We start from the raw sequence: 19,850 nt of genomic DNA on the forward strand, positions 1-19,850 counted from the left end.
GTGTGCACCACCATGTCCAGACCAATGTTTCCATCTTAAAGCTTTTTTAAAAAATATTTATTTATATTTTATGTGCATTGGTGTTTTGTCTACATGTATGTCTGTGTGAGGATGCCGGATCCTTTGGAACTAGAGTTACAGATGGTTGTGAGCTGCCATGTGGGTGCTGGGAATTGAACCCGGGTCCTCTTGATGAGCAGCCAGTGCTCTTAACTGCTAATCCATTTTTCCAGCCCCCAATATTTCCATCTTAATATGAGCTCTTTGCCACATGATGAGGTCATTAGATCTGTCAGGAAGTCTATCTGGAAAGTGAAATTGTCAAGGAAACCATTTGAAATGCAGATATGCCCACATTATCATCAATAATGAACTTCACCCTAATATATATTGCACTTTGAGTCACTTAGCTGCTGATGCTAGAATGACTTCATGTATTTGTACTTCCTCTTTATCTCATTCTTTCTGGATTTCTGTATTTTATTTTTGTTATTTATTTTATGTGATGGACACTTTGCTTGAATGTATGTCTCTACACCACGTGTGTGCCTGATGTCTACAAAAGCCAGAAGAGGGTGTTAGAATTCCCTGGGACTCTAGTTACGGATGCATGTGAGCCACCACATGGGCACTAGGAGCCATCTCTCTAGCTGTAGTTCTGTATTTTTATGTTTTTATAATATATAGCATCATTAGATACTCACTGTTGAGAGTCTGCTCAAATTGTTACTGATTAGGGATGTGCTGTCAAAAAGGCTTAGGCCTGGGAAGCTGCACATGTTCTTTAAATGGAGGAGGGTTGCAGAAGGTGGGGATAGCAGATGAAGCTGAGAACCTCCACTCCTGAGGCTTTCCCAGTACCATTAAGTTAGAGACTGGGCGGGATAGTGTGAAACTGTTGTGTTGATATTGGTCAGGGTGGTGGCACAGTCCTGAAATTGTAGCTGTCTGGGAGGCTGAGGAGGGAGGATCACAAGTTCAAGGCCTGCTAGAGCTACAGAGGGAATCCACTCAGCCTTGGCCACTTAACAATGCACTCTTTGAAAATAAAAGTGAAATGGAAGAGCTGGTAAGCAGACGGATCTCTGTGAGTTTGAGGCCAGCCTGGTCTACAAAGCAAGTTTGAGCAGGCTGTTACACAGAAAAACACTTACTCAAAAAACCATAAAGAAAGAAAAAAGGAAAGGAAAGAAAGGGGAGACCTGGGGATATAGTTCATTGCCAGATCACTTGTGGCCTATGTGATGTTGTAGGTTTAAAAAGAAAAAAGGGGCTGGAGACATGACTCACTGGTTAAGAGCACTGGCTGGTCTTCCAGAGGACCTGGGTTCAATTCCCAGCACCCACATGGCAGTTCACAACTGTCTGTAACTCCAGTTCCAGGGGATCTGACACCTTCACACCAATGCATATAAAATAAATTATAAAAAAAGAAAGAAGAAAAAGAAAAAAGTTGAACTGTCCAGCTGTGATGGTGCTTCCCTTTAATCCCAGCACTCAAGAGGCAGAGGCAGGTAGAAGATCTCTCTGAGTTGGAGGCCAGCCTGGTATGCATAGTAAGTTCCAGGACAGCCAGGGATATGTAAAGACCCTGTCTGAAAAACACCAATTCAGAAAAAAGTTGGAAATAGGAGAGAAAGAAATGGAGCAAAAGTCAAGATTTCTGGCTTGGGAAGCTGGACAGTTGTGAAACCAGCAAGAACAGGGAGCATGCCTCACATGCTGTAATCCTTGGGAATCAAAGGTAGGAAGACAGACTTTAAGACCCTGTCTTTAATAACAAAAGAACACATTAAAAAAAAAAAGACCCCATAAAATGAACATGAAAGAACTAGTTTGAGGTCACAACAAAGAACTTCATTTCAGGGCATGTTGTACTTGAGTTACCTATGTGATATCCGTGTGGAAAAGGCCAGAAGAAGCTGGTTGGAAGTACATACAAGCCTGTACTCAAGGGAAATGTCAGAACAGCATTGAATATTTATGAGACATCAGGGTAGAGGTGGTAATTGTGGATGAAGTCATCAAGAGTAATGCAAATGAAAAAGAAGTAGAACCAGAGTGGAATCCTATAGAAACTCTGCTTTAAAGCCAGGGTAGAGAAGAATCTAGGAAGAGATGGCACAGGAAGACTGGGTGGGGAGGAGGGGAGGACGGTCACAGAAAATGGCACACTCGCATTCTGACAGGCAGGCACGTTTACAAAGGGGAACATTGTGAAGTCAGAAGTCCACTAGGTCTGATAGAGAATAAGATTGTTGGTGTCCCTGAGACCTGCTTCATCAGGGTGCAGGAGCAGAGGGCAGTGAGTGGACGGTAATTTTTAAAAGCTCAGCAAAATGAAAGCAACAAAGGTGACAGAATTGAGTGAGATACACAGTTTGACTTAGATTGTTTAAGTAGGGAAGAGTCGGGGCATATTTATGGGAAAGAAGGAAAGGCGAGTAGAGTGAGGGAGAGGTTGCAGAGATGGAAGGGGTGGTGCAGTCTGTTTCTGAGCCAGGAAGTGACATGATGGGAACAGAATTTTAGGTTGGCAGCAGTGGATGCACTGGATGCTGTGCAAAGAGGGAAGAACGGAGCTAGGAGAAACTACAGCTGTGCAGTAAGATAATTCAAACCATAGGTGACAGCCATGGGGTGAGGCCAAAGGACATAGCAGAACACACTAGGGACCTTCTCCTGCCCAGATGGCCTCTTCCTGACTGTCCACATCCCCACAGATTTGACCCTTGGGACAATACTTCTGCAGCAAGTTTCTGTTAGCTAAGCACTGGTGCTTCGATCCCAGAGATGTTGAGGCAGAAGAACGAAGTCATTATTGCAGAGGAAGATGTGACAGGATACAATGACGGGTGGACTATAATGACTTTAGCTGTGAGATTTCTATCCAGGAACAGTAGAGGAATGGTTACCAGTGAAGAAAGGAGTAGTATGGAGGCTGAGGCCCTCACACTGTTCAGCTTTGTTAGAAAGCAGTCAGACAGTGTAAGTCTGCTGTGTGGCGTTTGAAAGCAGAGTTTTGGTTTACAAACAGTATGGAGGAGAGGCCGAAGCAGGGGAAGAGCTGCAAGTTTACCACTGGCGATCCTCACAGGGAGTTCCAGGCCAGTAAGACCCTGTCTCAGGAGAAAAAGAAAAAGAAGAGAGAGATAGCTCAGCAGTTAAGAGCACTGGCTGCTCTTTCAGTGGACCAGGGATCCATTACCAGAACCCACATGGTAGTCTACAACTACCTGTAATTCAGGATCCAGGGGCTCCGATGCCCTCTTCTGGTCTATAGAGAGTACTAGGCATGCATGTACTGCACAGACATACACTCGGGCAAGACAGCTATCCATATAAAAGAGTATAAAATAATGTTGGGTTTTTTGTTTTGTTTTCGAGACAGAGTTTCTCTGTGTAAAAGCTCTGGCTCTCCTAGAACTTGATTTGTAGACCAGGCTGGCCTCCTACTCATAGAGATCCTCCTGCTTCTGCCTCCCAAGTGCTGGGATTGAAATCATGCACCACCACTACTACCCAGAATAAAACAATTTTGAAAAGGAAAGAAAAGAGTAAACTTTCTAGGCTAAGGAGATGGGAACATTGACTTTGTTGCTGACAGCATCTCACTGTGTGGTCAAAGCTGCTCTCTCTTGTGCAGCCAAGTTGGACTTTTGGTTTCAAAACAGGGTCTCCTAAAACCAAGGCTGGCTTAAACTCACAGTGTAGCTGAGGATGACCTTGATCTCTCAGCCCCCTGCCTGAGTGCTGGGATTACAAGTGTGTGCTACCATGCCAGTGTTTTTCTGGCTTTGTTTGCGACGATTTTTTTCTGTCCTCTCCCCTCCCTCTCCCGGGGCTTTTCTGTCTTTTTAAGAGAATGCCTTGTTGCAGCAGCTTTATTTGTTTCAGTCTTTTTATGGGACCGAAACACTGCCAGTTGTGCTAAGGAGGCTCTATGCTCTAGTCTCTAAAATTGTTTCACATTTACATCTACTTGTTCACTGGTTGATTGTGTGTGGGGCACGTGTGCCATGGGAGGTAATATGGAGAGTTCAGAGACAACTTACAGGAGTCGGCTCTCTCCTTCCTCAGTGTATCAAACTCGGGGTTATCAGTTCGTGACTAGCGCCATCTTGACAGCCCTGGTTTCTTCCTTTTCTCATTTCTTTTCTGTGTTGTAGGCCCCCCCCCCCCACTTTCTCTGTGTAACAATTCAGGTTATCCTGGAACTTGCTCTGTAGACCAGGCTAGCCTTGAACTCACAGAGATCTGTCTCTGCCTCCTGAGTGCTAGGATTAAAGGCATGTGCCACCACCGCCCAGCTATGTGGTTTCATTTTCTGTTTTAACTGGAGTGGGGTGATGCTTGTGGAGGAAAACTTTGTAAAGTCAGTTTTCTCCTGTCTTTCCTTGGGTTCTTCAGGATCCGAACCGGGTCACCAGCCTTGTGAGGCGAGAACCTTTACCAGTGGAGCCATCTGCCCTGTTCAACTTTTTATGTACATTTTATTTTGGCATAAAGTGTACAGTGGAGTGAAAATCTGAAGGGAAAACCTTCATTTTGTCAACTGATTGTCTCAGCATTATTGTCAGTCCTTTTGTACACTAAGTTTGGAGATCGATGGTGGTTGTCCTGAGTACCCTATGGAGAAAGACAGGTCAAAGCCTATCTGCATTCAGCTGAATGGCTGGTCTGCTTAGTTAGTACTGTCTGCTGCCCTAGGAGTGACCTGTCCTTTTGTCATTGATTTGACCTGCATCTTTTATGATTTTCATCATCGTCATCGTCGTTATTTTGAAACAGGGTCTCACTATGTAACTGGCTGGCTTTGAAGTCTCCGTGTAGACTAGCTGGTTTAAACCTCTAGAATTGGTCTACCTCTCCCCGGGATGAAAGCTGTTCCCTCCTGGGCCCAGCTGAAGTGCATCTTCCTTTGTGTGTGTGGCCTGATTCTGGATTGTCTTTTTTTTTTAAATTTTTTCCTACTTGAGGTTTTTAAAATAATTTATTTTATTTTATATACATTGGTGTTTGCCTGCAAGTATGTCTGTGTGGGGCAATCAGATCCTCTGGAAGAGGAGTTACAGACAGCTGTGAGCTGCCATGTGGTTGCTGGGAATTGAACCCAAGTCCTCTGGAAGAGCAGCCAGTGCTCTTAACAACGGAGCCATCTCTCCAGCCCTCCATTTGAGTTTTTTTTGTGTTTCAAGACAGGGTTTCTCTGTGTAGTTTGGTGCCTGTCCTGAATCTTGCTCTGTAGCCCAGGCTGGCCTTGAACTCACAGAGATCCGCTGGCTCTGCCTCCCAAGTGCTGGGATTAAAGGCATGTGCCACCACCTCCCAACCCTTTTGAGTTTTTTAATTTAATATATTGTACTGTATGTTGTAGGGTAACATTTAATATCTAGTAATTAAAGTACATTATAACAGTCAAGAAATTTTGAAAAATAACAGATAATTTTATATTGTTGAGACAGGGTCCCATGTAGCCCTGGCTAGCTTTGAACTCATGGGGTACCTAAATCCATTATCTACTTGGAGAAAACAAATAGTTTTGTAATTAAAGGTGTGCACCACCATTGCCCAGCTGTAATATCTCTTTTCAATGAAAAAAAAAAAAAAAACTAGACCTTACTTATCCATCCATTTTATGGCCAGTGAGTGTTCTATATGATGATTGACAGGTCAGGTACATACCTTGCACCTGGAAACACATAAACTGAAGGTGAGAGTTTCTCAAAGGATAGTAAAGGTGTTACCAAAGTTGAATGGATGGTTGCAGCTATAAACAATAGACAGCCACTACATTGTTCTAGAAACATCAGAAGTTGATATTAGAGATTTAGGAGTCTTACAGACAGCTGTAAAAGGAAAACAGAATAGATTTACTGGAGTACAGCAAATGGAGCTTTTGAAAAAACTCTTACCACTCTAAATGATTCTCAACCTTTATTTTAATGGTACTTTGAATATAATTTTCTATGAATTTCTAGAAACTTTGCAAATATTCCTTATCATCTATTTTTCCAGGTAGGCCAACCAAAATATGTAGCATTCAGGCCAGGGATTAGCTCAGTTGGTAGTGCTTGCTTAGCATGGACAAACCCTAAGTTTGTCCTCAGCATTCCATGAGCCTGGTGTGGTGCTGCATGCCTGTAGTCCTAGCGCTTGGAGGCGGAGGCTCATCGTCATCATGTAACAAGTCCAGCCTTGGTATAGGAGATCTGGTGGAGTTGGGAGAGCACTCTTAGGCTAGGCCTTTAAGTCAGAAATAGGCTTAGATAGAAATATTTGTCTATCAAAATAGAATATACAAGTTTATTTTTGCAAAGATTATTTGGTTACAGAAAACCAAAACACGCTGATTTAAGTTGAAGTGGCATGAGTTACCTCAGGTAACTCCTAAGCCTGGGGGTGGGTCTAGGTTTAGATGCAGTAGAATCCAAAAGCTCAAATTATCTTCCTTGGCCACAACAGTTCCTGTTGTGGAGAGTCTAATTCTGTACAGTCAGCTAAAGTGGCACCAACAATTCCAGGAATATCTAGTCCTAACTTTTTTTAAGCAAGATCTCTCACTGGGTGGCCAGGTTGGCCTTGAATTCTTCACCTCAGCCTCCTAAGTGCTGAGATTATAGGCAGGAGACACCATACTCAGCTCTATGTCATCCTGATCTAGTAACTCCCACCTGATAAGTAACTTCCTACTTATCAGCTTCAGAAAAGGATTCTAATTAGCTCCACGTTGCCCACTTCTTGAACTGTGCCACTGTTACCAAATGATAGAGACTATGGTCTAGGCCTAGGTCATATATATGGAGATTTGAAAATGCATCAGACTGAAATATTAATGGGGTGGCTGCTACACAAATTTATATCCACTGTAACAGTGCAAACAGGATGTCAGAAGAAGGTATCAGATGCCCTGAAACTGGAGTTACAGACTTATAGCCAACATCTGTGGATTCTGAGAACTGAACCCTGATCCTCTGCAATAACAGTAAATGGTCTTAACTGCTGAATTAATCTCTCCAGCCCATTTGTTTTTAACCCTGGCTGGCCTGGTACTTCAGAGATCTACCTACTTCTGCCTCCTGAGTGTTGGAGTTGAAGGCGAGAATGCCATGCCTGGTGAAAATATGACTTTTTTTTTTTTTTTTTGGTTTTTCGAGACAGGGTTTCTCTATGTAGCTTTGCGCCTTTCCTGGAACTCACTTGGTAGCCCAGGCTGGCCTTGAACTCACAGAGATCCGCCTGCCTCTGCCTCCCAGGTGCTGGGATTAAAGGCGTGCGCCACCACCGCCCGGCAAAATATGACTTTTTTTGTTGTAGCTTTTTTGTTTTTCAAAACAGGATTTCTTTATGTAGCCCTGGCTGTCCTGGAACTAACTCATCTGTAAACCAGGCTGGTCTTGAACTCAAGAGATTCACCTGCCTCTGCCTCCTGAGTGTTGAGATTGAATGTATGTGCCAACACCACTGGACTTTTTTTTATTATTATTATTTATTTAAACTTTATTTTATGTGCATTGGTGTGAAGGTGTCAGGTCCCCTGGTACTGGAGTTACAGACAGTTATGAGCTGTCATCTGGATGCTGGGAATTGATCCCAGGTCCTTTAGAAGAGCAGCCAGTGCCCTTAACCACTGAGCCATCTCTCCGCCCCCCCCTTTTTTATTCATCTATTTATTTTACGTCCCAGCCAAAGCCTCCCCCAACTAGAGTTATATAGATGATTGTAAGCTGCCATGTGGATCCTGACAAATGATCCTAACCCTCAGGTCCTCCGCAAGAGTAACTAGTGCTCTTGACATCTGAGCCACCTCTTCGGCCTCTAATTTATAAAATTCTGAAGTGTAGATCTTAAGACAGAATCACTCACTGTGATGGGGATATGGTTTCATCAAGGGACAAAGTGGTAAAATCAGAATTAGGGAGCTGGATCATTTAGCTGTAGTTCCTGCTGAACTCAGAATGCTGAAGAAAGAGGATCACAAGTTTGTTGGGTTGGGTTTCTTTTGTTGTTTTTGGAGACAGGGTTTCTCTGTAACTGTCCTGGCTGTTCTGGAACTTTCTCTGTAGACCAGCCTGGTCTCAAACTCACAGAGATCCACCTGCCTCTGCCTCCCAGATGCTGGGATTAAAGGCATGTGCCACCACCGCCCGGCTGAGGATCACAGTTTTAACACCCACCTAGGCTACAGAGTAAGTTCAAGGCAAGCCTGGGAAACTTAATGAGACCCTGGGTCAAAGTAAAGAGGACTGGGAATATAGCTAAGTGGTAAAAATTTTATCTAGGATGTGCCAGCCACTAGGTTCAAGCTCCTGTAGTGTAATACATGAAAATCCTTTAAATAGCCTTTAGTAAAGTATTAATTTGTGAGTTTTGTTATTGTTTCTAATGTTGTGTGTGCATGTGTGCATGTACATGAGTGAGTTCTCTTTCCCCCAAAGGCCTGAGGTACCAGATCCCCTTGGAGCTAGAGTCATAGTATTGTGAGCTACCCAGCCTGGTTGCTGGGAACCAGACTCAGATCCTCTGCGTGAGCAGCAAGCTCTATTAACCCCTGAGTCATCTTTCTTGCCCTAAGGTATTAATTTCAGCAATATGAAAAAAGAAAAAAAACTACAATTCTTTATGAAAGGAATGCATTTTTCAGCTTGGGGTGGGGAAGGGAAGTATTGCTAAATCACTGGGTATTACCCAGGTTTAGGTAGAGTCCAAACTGAAAGGAATGTTAATCCATTCACATTGTACTTACTGCAAAAACAATGAACTTCAAAAACCTGAGCAAACAGAAGAAAACCAAAAACACCTGAGAAATTATTCTTGTTGTAGGAAGGAAAGGTTTGAACAATATTTTGGACTTACTTGGAAAGTAATGATCTTGAATTTGACTAAAACATGTATGCGTAGTCTTCACCATTTATATAAAATTGATCAGTTCTACAGATAATTTTCTTAAAGTATTTTCCCTTAGGCTTCTCTTCGCCTATGGTTCTGGGTGGAAGATGAGTGACATACATGGGCTATGAGGAAGTAATGCACGAGTCTGTGTGTCGGGAGGAAAACAACAGTTTAAGTGTCAGTTCACTAACCACAAACCATCAACTAACCATGAAGGGTAACAGAGTACACAAAACTCCTGCCATGTAGATATTTTAAAATGCAAATTTCCTTCCCCTTTTACACTCCTTCCCAGATGGAAAGTGGATTTAGAATATCAGCCCCTGTCTGGAAAAAGTGATGTTAACTGATGTGGGAGCATGTCAATGTAGTGACATAGGGCCATGGTTCCAAACGCTCCTGTGCTCCTGATACTCTATAGCTTCATTTATTTATCGAATCCTTCCCAACTGCTGTATCCAAGTAGGAGTAACTCTGCTCTCTCTCTCTCTAGGTGTAATTTTGAACACACATTCCTACTGTGCTGGTTAGTTCTTATCAACCTAACACAAACAACTAAAGTCGCCTGGAAAGAGGGAACCTCAATTGAGAAATTTCCTCCATCAGATTGACTTCTGGTCATGTCTGGACTTTTTTTTTTCATTGTTAATTTATGGAGAAGGGTCTAACTCACTGTGGCAGTGCAAATCTCTAGACTGGAGGCCTGAGTTGTGTAAGAAAAGTAGCTCAACAAGCCTGAAAGCAGCATTTCTCTGTGGTTTCTGTTTCAAGTTCTTGCCTTGAGTCACTGCCCTGGCTTCCCTGGATGCTTCACTGTTGTGTGGAAGTATAAGCCTTTTCCTCTCTCAAGTTGCTTTTGGTCATAGCAACAGAAAACAAAGTAGGACACCTGCCTTTTCTGAGCTTAAAAGGCAAGGTATTATGTTATGATGGCTGTACTCAAATATAGGTTATTAGTGTTATACTCGGTTGCTGTGTCTAGAATTAGTATTAACTTGGATTTTTGCCCTTTCTCATTTAAAACTGTGTAACTAGTCACTCCTACCCCCTTTTAAAATTACAGTAAGGGTGGCGCAGCCTTTAATCCCAGCACTCGGGAGGCAGAGGCAGGCGGATCTCTGTGAGTTCGAGGCCAGCCTGGTCTACAAAGCGAGTTCCAGGAAAGGCGCAAAGCTACACAGAGAAACCCTGTCTCGGAAAACCAAAAATAAAAAATAAAAAAAATAAAACTACAGTAAGAATCTGTGATTTATTTATTCTCCCCTTAATTTTTGTTTTTTTAAAATGGGGTCTCACTAAGTATTTTTGGCTGTCCTGGAACCCACTGTGTAGACCAGGCTGGCATCAAACACAGAGATTTTATTATTATATTCTTAATATTCTTATAAGCAAGAGACTTTGCTTTGAAATATGAGAAAGCATTGCTACTCAGCTGTCATTACAGTGTTTCACCAGGAATTTCTCATCAGACACCAGGTTCACTGGGTTGTATATCATCAGGTCTTCCATATATGGAACTTCATTTCTTGTCAAACAGAAAAACATGCTGAGATAGTAGTTCCAACATCAGATTTTGCCACTGTCCCCTCTACATATCGGCACCTTGGGCCTTGTCTAGAATGGGCCAAAAATCCAAGACACCAACTCTTCACCAGGATGCCGACTTAGTAATCTCATTTTGTGGAAACAAAGGATCTCAACGTAGGCCATCAACCTAAAAAAACGTCTTCAGATATAGGTTTGGGGAAACCTGAAACGTATGTGAGAATAGTCTCAGGTGGGAGGAAGGTTTTTCAGATGACCTGCCAACATATGGAGGTTTGCAACACTGGCCCTCTAGTAATCCATCGCAGTTAAGTGCTCTGTGGCCAGACAAGTGTTTTCCACTCTTCAGTTGACCACGTTATTTCTTGGCATTCTGTATCTTTCTATGTATTTTAAGTGGAGCTTGCTTGTTCCAGTGGTGGGAGTGACTGTTTCACAGGAGATCAAATTCGTACTATTTTTTTTTTTTAAAGATTTATTTATTTATTATGTAGACAGGAGAGGGTGCCAGATCTCATTACAGATGGTTGTGAGCCACCATGTGGGTGCTGGGAATTGAACTCAGGACCTCTGGAAGAGCAGTCAGTGCTCTTAACCTCTGAGCCATCTCTCCAGCCCCGTACTGTTTTTATCATTTCAAATTAGGGTCTCATGTATTCTGTGGCCCACGCTGGCCCCACAACTGTGTCAGTACTGCCTACCCAGGTCTTGTTATTCTATACTGATGATCTTGCTTTGTTTCAGTGAATTTAGTTTTCATTTGGCTAGGAATACAATGAAGACTTTAGTAAAAAGGAATCTTCCTGTGCAGGCACAATTGACTGCCCTAGAGTTAAGGGAAGAAAATCAAGTGCTTTCTTCACAGTCCACCCTCAGTTCCACCCTGTCCAGAGACCATTTTATTAGAATTCTTATTTGACAGATACATCTTCTGGCCCCTTCTAACACAGGGAAAGGATCTCCTCTTTCATCTTTTTTCCTTCCCTCTCATGTCCACTGATCCTTGGATGTGCCTTCTGGCATCCTGTTTGGGGAGTGTGATATCACAGCCTTTTATTTGTATAATAGTCTTTCCATTTCCTCTTTCCTGCATCTGAAACAACACATTTCACATGTATGGCCCCTACTGACCCAAACAAAGAATGTTAAAACCTGGTAACATGAGATGGATTTGAAGGAGGGAAAACTGAAATGTAACTTTCACTAAAACAAAACTAAACTTTCTAAGGATGCTTCCTAAAAATGCTTTAATGCAACCCATGTGTTGCTAAACACAACCCATTATTCACTGTAAAAATCTTTCTATACACAACTAAGCTTTATTTTTTGTTTATTTTGTTTTTTGAGACTGGGCCTCTGTAGCTCAGACTGGCATTGACCTCAAAGTGGTCTTCCTGATTTAGTTTTCAGAGTGCTGGAATTATAGGTATGCATCACAACACTCTGCTCTCAACTGTGCTTGTTAAGAAGTGATGAGAAGGGGCTGGAGAGATGGTGCAGTGGTTAAGAGCACTGGTTGTTGTTCTTCCAGAGGACATGGTTCAATTCCTACCACCCACATAGCAGCTCACAACTGTCTAACTCCAGTTCCAGGGGATTTCACACCAATGTACATAAAATAAAGTTAAATTATTTAAAAAAGAAAAAATGATGAGAACAAAAACTGGACATACTAGCCATTCCTATCATCTCATCAGTTGGGAGGTGGAGGCAGTAATCTGAAGCTTGGGGTCATTTCAACTACACAACAAGTTAAAGACCTTGCCTCTAAATAAATAATACATTGATATAGATAAGGTGGTACATGCCTGTAATCCTAGCATTTGGAAGTTAAGGCAGCAAGATCAAGTTTGAGTCCCTGCTGATCTGAATCATGAATTCCAAGATAGCCTGGCCAAGACCCACAAAAGAAATATACACATAAAATTGGTCAACACAGAACCCTAGGTAGCCGGGTGGTGGTGGTGGTGGTGGTGGTGGTGGTGGTGGTGGTGGTGGTGGTGGTGGTGGAGTGGTGGTGGTGGTGGTCGTGGTGGTGGTGGTGGTGGTGGTGGTGGTGGTGGTGGTGGTGGTGGTGGTGGTGGTGCACGCCTTTAAATTATATATCTAGGAAAAGCGCAAAGCTACACAGAGAAACCCTGTCTCGAAAAACCAAAAAAAAAAAAAAAACCTAGGTAAAATGAAATTTTACTTAAAAAAAAAAAAAAAGCAATGCTTTGAATTTCTAAGAATTCGTGTGTGTGTGTGTGTGTGTGTGTGTGTGTGTGTGTGTGTGTGTGTGTGTGTTTTTGCTGGGGATAAACCTAGGGCAATTCTACATGTTAAGTAAACACTACTTCTGAGCTACATCCAAGCCTTTCTTAAACTGTTTCTGTTTCTATTGTTTAAGTTATTGTGTCATGTAAACCAGTGAATAGGGAAGCAGATTCAGCTATGCCCAGTTTTGACATGTTCTGAGAGGAAATCTCATCTTTGTGGAGTGACTGTAAAATGATCCTACAGTGTTACACAGTAGATTGAGCATGTTGTTCCCTAGCAGAGCTGAGGTCAATTCGAAATCTTCCTTGAAAATCGAAATACTATGACAAATCTAGAGAGATTCTAGAGATTTTTAAAGTATTTATTGCCAATCCTAGCACTTGGGAGGCAGAGGCAGGCAGATCTCTGTGAGTTCGAGACCAGCCTGGTCTACAGAATGAGTTCCAGGCCAGCAAAGGCTGCACAGAGAAATCTTTATATGTGTGTGTGTGTGTGTGTGTGTGTGTGTGTGTGTGTGTGTGTGTGTGTGAGAGAGAGAGAGAGAGAGAGAGAGAGAGAGAGAGAGAGAGAGAGAGAGAGAGAGAGAGAGAACAAGAGCACTTCTGTACCCCATATATATACGGACAGGATCCTGTGGAGTAGAATAGGCACCAGATCTCCTGGAACTGGATACAGACAGGTGTCAGCTGCTGTGTGGATGCTGGAAATTGAACCTGAGTACTCTGGAAGACCAGCCAGTGCTCTTAACCACTGAGCCATCTCTCCAGCCCTGGTTTATTTTCTATACAACTAAAGTAAAGCCGGGGACAGTGTAAATAGGAGTACTCTTAAAGAGATTAAACTATTTGACAAGTTTATAGATTTACAAGCTCTGTATTTATTTATTTATTTATTTTACATATCTTTGGATGGAGAAATTCATTCACTAAATGAAAGAGGAGAAAAGACCTAAGAAGTCACTAAGGAAGTTAAGAGTATGCTTACGAAAACAAGGAGGACTACATTGACTAGGAGTCTAGTTTTGTGTTGCTTTTCTACAAAGGATCTAATTTATTTAAGGTGAAACCTCCAGAGATACTCTTTAAACTTAGTTTTATTTCTTAGACCCAAAATATCTGTCGTATTTCAGAATACTACTATTCTTCAGAAGATGGCTGGTGATTAAAATAGCTAACATTCACTAAGCATAGAGAGCTTGCTAGGCCATGTTCCAACTGCTTTACAGCGGCTGCTTCTGACTTGGAAAGAGATATTCTTATTTCCCCCATAAGTAACTTAAGGCATTGAATCTACCCAAGAAGGAAATGCAGACAGCATGGCCCACGAACCTATACTGTTTACTGTGCTAGCTGTGATAAGTATTCATTCCAAATGTTGTTGATGCTAAGATAGTCACGTAAGTAGGAATACGTGCAACTTTGAAGAACAAAAATAAGCAACGTGTGACAAGACAAGGCACAGTGATAAGAGAGTATATTATTAGTCCACCCTTCTGGATGTATTTGCAGTACGTGCTCCTTGGTCATGGGGTAGCTATAGGAGAACATCCTGTATTTTCATACTGTTCATTCACAGTGATTGTTTAGGGACATTCACAAAGCCCTTTCATCTCGTATGTTATTACTGCTGCAGTATTACCGTTACTGAATGCTTAGTTCCTTTACAGTAAAAATGGATAACATTACTTAAATGCAATAAAATAAGAAATGTTATAGTTGGTCAGTGGTCTTTTAATTCCAGCACTTGGGAGGCAGAAGCAGGCATATCGCTGTGAGTTCGAGGCCAGCCTGGTTTACAAGCAAGTTCCAGGACAGCCAGGGCTAAAGAGAGACCCTGTCTCAAAAAAGACATCCAACCTATAACCCTCTTTAAACCTATAAAGCTGGTTAATCATTTTCTGTTACTATTCAACATAATCTTGAGATTTCAAACAAACAAGCAAAAAATAATGCTGGACTGAAAAAGATTTCCTGTGTGGCTTCTGTGTTTGGTTGGTTTTACTTGAATTTATGGAATAGGGCTAAACTGCAGGTGTTTTTAGAATGTATGGAAAACACTTCATTTTACTACTGGGCAGCTATCTTTAGCATATCTTACACCTGTATCCCTTCAGCAAGGCTATGTGGTGTGGTTTGAATGAGTGAGACTTGTCTTTTGTCTAAACTTTTTTTTAAAAGATTTATTTATTTATTTATTATGTATACAGAAGAGGGCACCAGATCTCATTTCAGATGGTTGTGAGCCACCATGTGGTTGCTGAGAATTGAACTCAGGACCTCTGAGCCATCTCTCCAGCCCTTGTCTAAACTCTTAAAAGTCTACCTTTATCTACTATCTTCTTTGTGTTTTGTTTTGTTTGGGGGAGGTGTTCTTTTGTATGTTTTGTTTTCTTTTTTTCTTCCTTTTTTTTTTTTTTAAACAGAAGTAAACTTTTATTTCCATGTTTCTCAAATTAACCTGGCTTAGTTGGTTGTTTTGAGGGGATTAGTCAAAGAGACCAAATCCCATATCCTCCTCTGATTCCTCCCACTTTTCCTTGGCTTGAGTCTTGGCTGGGGCTGCCGTGGTGGCGGCCACAGGGGCAGCAGCCATGAATGCAGATGGATCAGCCAAGAAGACCTTGACCTTCAGCAAATGGGAAGGTGTACTCAGTCTCCACAGACAAAGCCAGAACCTGCTTGTACCCATTGATGATAGAGTGCGGCACTGAGGCAACAGTCGGGAACCAATCTGCAGACAAACACTGGCAACATTTCGGACGCCCTCTAGGAAGCAGGAGTGCAGAGTCTGCTCTGTGATGTCGAGCACTTCCGGGTTGTAAATGCTGCCATTGTCAAACACCTGCTGGATGATCAGCCCAAAGGAGAAGGGCGAGATGTTCAGCATGTTCAACAGTGTGGCTTCACTAGTGCCTACTTGTCTCCAGTTTTTATCAGCTGCACATCACTCAGAATTTCAGTGGTGCCCCTGGAGACTTTAGTGGTGATGCCTAAAGCCTGGAAGAAAGAGGTCTTCTTGGGCCCCAGACCAGTGTTCTGGGCTGGCACAGTGACCTCACACAGGTCAATGGCACCAGCACAGCCAGCAGCTGGCACCTTATTGGCTGGCAGCATGTCCCTAATCTCAGTGAGGTCCTCCTTGGTAAACACAAAGCCCACATTACCTGGATATGAGGCAACAGTTTCTCCAGAGCTGGATTGTTTTCCAGGTGCCCCCCCCCCCTAGCCTTGTGTATCATGGTGTTCTTGCCCATCAGTACCACAGCTTTCCCTCGAAGGGACATGCGGATCTGCTGCATCTGCTTGGAGCCCACATTGTCTGCTCCCACAATGAAGCACTTTAGGTAATCATCCAAAAGTTGGATGATCTTAAAGAAGTAGTTGGATCTTCAGGTTGACTTGTCTTCCCCGGGCATCACGGCGGTGCGTCAGGGGTTGCCACACAGGGTTTAAAGACTATGTCCCTCTAATGAGGACACTGGGGAGAGCTTGTTTTGTTTTCTTTTGAGACGGGGTCAGCTATGTATTCCTGGTTTGCCCCTGCCTCCTGAGTGCTGGGATTAAAGGCATGCACCAACAAACGCAGCAGTCTATTATCTTCTAAAGTTGATGAAGTCTGTCTTGTTAGAGGTGACTTGAAGCTTTGCTCTGAGGGAACTGCTTTTTGATGTTTGGGGGAATACATTATTTTTTATGTTTGTATCTCCGTAAAGAGGAAAGACCCATAACAGGCAAGGCTATCTTTGATAATATCTGATAACACTTCAACTGGTGACTCAGCAGATGACTTCTTTTGACCTTGAACCTACATCCTAGACTTTCCTAGCTGCTTAGGTTTCTGTGACTTGTTACTTCCTCCTTGCCTCTCTCTCTCTCTCTCTCTCTCTCTCTCTCTCTCTCTCTCTCTCTCTCTCCCTCTGCCTTTGTGCTGTAAGTCTAGGTAGGATCGTTCATTTCTGTCTTTTCTGCTTAGGTTATATTGTCTTTCCATGACCAAGATAGACATGAAAGATTTTTTTTTAATTTTAATTTTAAATGTTTGGATGTTTTACCTGCATGTAAGTGCCCATTGAGGCTAGAAAAGTGCCTTAGATCCCCTGGAACTGGGGCTAAAGAAAGTTTTGAGCCACCATGTGGGTGCTGGGATTCAAAACCCAGTTCTATGGAAGAGCAACCAGTCAAAGGTTTATTTTTTAATTATGTATATGTGGAGGGGGGGCATGCCTGTGAGTGGAGGTCCCCACAGAGGCCAGAAGAGGGTATTGAATCTCTGGAGCTGAGTTACAGGCATTCGTGAGCTACCTTATGAGTGCTGGGAACTGAACTTGGGTCTCTTAACCCTTCAGTCCCAGACGATACTTCTTGCTGTACTGCATAAGTGTCTCTACTCACTGAGTCATCTCCACAGCTTTTCTTTTTCCTTTTTCAAGACAGGTTGTTTCTGTGTATTTCAAGGTGACCTCAAACTTACTACATAGTCCAGGCTGGCCTTGAACTCTTATCTACATGCTTTAGTCTTGCAAGTACTAGGGTTACAGGTGCGCCATGCCTGGCTTATAGTCTGCCCTTCCTCTCACTATGTAGCCTAACTTGGCCTGGAATTCTCTGTAGACAAGGCTTGTCTGGAACTCACAGAGACCTGCCTGCTTCTGCCTCCTGAGTGCTGGGATTAAAGGCGCCACTGGCTTTATAAAAATGAATTTGCTGGAGTGAATTATCGCCAGGGTTTCTTTTAGCTCTAAACTTATGTAAGTTATCTATTTTTAAGCATAAGACGTGTGTGTGTGTGTGTGTGTGTGTGTGTGTGTGTGTGTGTGTGTGTGTTATTACACATAGTATACCCTACTTAGTACTGGGCATGAGAACCAGGGCCTTTGCACATGCTGGGCAAGTTCACTACCACTTCAACTCCCCAATGTACTTTTAAGAACCATTTCATAGCTGGGCAGTGGTAGCACACATCTTTAATCCCAATACTCAGAAGGCATAGGCAGGTGGACCTCTGAAAGTTCAAGGCCAGCCTGGTATACAAAATGAGTTCCAGGCCAGCTAGAGCTGTTATACAGAGAAACCCTGTCTCAAAAAAAAAAATAAAATAAAAAATAAAAAATTCTTGACAGCCAAGAAGAGTAGTGGTGCCCACCTGTAATTCTACCATCAGGGAGACTGAAGTGGAAGGATTGCCATTAGCTCAAAGCTCTGTTTCATAAAACCAAAAAAAGAAAAAACAATCTTTACTATTTCAATAGATGTACAATTTATGTGCCCACTGAATCTCAACAAATAAGGATATTATCTTTAGCAGGGTTTCTCCGTGTAGCTTTACGCCTTTCCTGGAACTCACTTGGTAGCCCAGGCTGGCCTCGAACTCACAGAGATCCGCCTGCCTCTGCCTCCCAAGTGCTGGGATTAAAGGTGTGCGCCACCACCACCCTGCTGACACAGGCCTTTTATCCCAGCACTTGGGAGGCAGAGGCAGGCAGATCTCTGTGAGTTCGAGGCCAGCCTGGTCTACAGAGTGAGTTCTAGGGCAGGATCCAAAGCTAGAGAAACCTTGTCTCAAAAAAAAAAAAAAAAAAAAAAAGAAACAAACAAGAAGAATAATATCTTCTAATCCGGTGGTAGTGTACATGCCTTTAATCCCAGCACATGGGAAGCAGGTAGATTTCTGTGAGTTCGAGGCCAGCCTGGTCTACAAAGCCAATTTCCAGGACAGCTGGGACTATTACACAGAGAAACCCTATCTCGAAAAACCAAAAAAGGTGTGTGTGGGGGGCAGGAAATTCTTATTTTTTTTTTTCCTTTGTTTCAAGAGGCGGAAGTGCTTTTCAATATTTAGGACGTAGAAACATTAATGACAGTATTTAATATGAATCATCTGGTATCTTTAAAATATAAAGTGATTCTTATAGTACCTTTATTATTGTATCTTCTCTCCTCCTCCATCCCCTCTCCATTAGCTTCCTTCCTTCCCTCATCTAGTCTCATTTCACCACACACAAATCTCTTCTCCCTCTGAGACAAGATCTTGCTCAGGCTAGCCTTGAGCTTCTGATGACCTCTCTGCCTCCTCCTCCCCAGTGTTGTGATTATAGGCATGAATAAAATGCCTGACTTACAGATCTTTTCTAAAAAAATGTTTTTGGATTTTATTTTACTTTATGTATATGAATGTTGTTTGTTGTTTTCACAGTCCTTGGTAATTCTAATTGCTTCATTTCCTCAACATCAGATCAAAACCACAAGACCTGAAAGTGTGCTGTTGCCCTGTTCTCCTCCATGTCATTGTGGCTGGACTGTCATGAGGAAGCATCACAGACTGGGAATCTCAAACACTTTACTTCTCTTCTTCCCAGGGGTAACAACTCAAGGTCAAGGTGTAGACAGGGCACCTTTGTGCCAAGGTCTCTCTCCCTGGAGAGGCTTGCCAAGGCCTTCTCCTCAGTGTTCACATGACTTCCCTCTAAATGTGTCTGTGTCCTGGTCCTCTGTTGTGAGAGAATTGTGGCAAAGCTAGCCACTAGACAGAGAACCTGCCCTTGCCTCGACTGCTGACAGTATGCTGTACAAATTGGACACACAGAACACAAAAGAAGGCGCCTGCCAAACTTAGCCAAGACAAAGTAGGACGGTCCTTCAAAATTCCTGTTTCACAGAAAAGTCTGTCAGCTATTTTAGGCCTGTAGGCTGAAGATGGATGCCTCAACATTGCAGAGGAACTCTGGGGTGACTGAGTAGCCAGATGTCTCTGTTGTTTCTTTGTTTTGGAAGTTGCTTGCTCTGTACTTCCTGTTTACTTAGATAATATTATATCTTCCTTGGATCTTTGATGGGGTTGAAGATTAGATAGTTGTAGTTACAGTTTTCTGAAGTGAGATACTGATACAATGGACCAGGTAAAATTTATTAGGGAAATAAATAAGGTACACTCATAGTACAAATAGAGTAGACACTGCTGCTGATCTAGCTGTCCTCTTCCTGCTGTTCTGCCCAAGGGCAATGAGAACCATTTGCCTGCATGTATCTATGTGCACCACATGCATACCTGTTGAATCCCCTGGGACTGAGATTATAGACGATTGTGAGTCACCATGTGGATACATGCAATCAAACTCAGGTCCTCTGCAAGAGCATCTCTCCAGACCTGTGACTTAT

General features: G+C 42.7%; 1 protein-coding gene and 1 pseudogene across 1 annotated transcript in view; one reads left to right on the forward strand and one right to left on the reverse strand.

The window, feature by feature from the left end:
* Sntb2 (syntrophin beta 2) overlaps positions 1–19,850 on the forward strand; it is a 74,478-nt gene that overhangs the window by 6,973 nt on the left and 47,655 nt on the right. The gene's annotated exons all lie outside the window — the stretch shown is intronic.
* On the reverse strand, positions 15,120–16,111 carry LOC114683428 (annotated as a pseudogene).

Source organism: Peromyscus leucopus, chromosome 5 (genome assembly GCF_004664715.2).
Source record: "Peromyscus leucopus breed LL Stock chromosome 5, UCI_PerLeu_2.1, whole genome shotgun sequence".
Classification (NCBI taxonomy): domain Eukaryota; kingdom Metazoa; phylum Chordata; class Mammalia; order Rodentia; family Cricetidae; genus Peromyscus; species Peromyscus leucopus.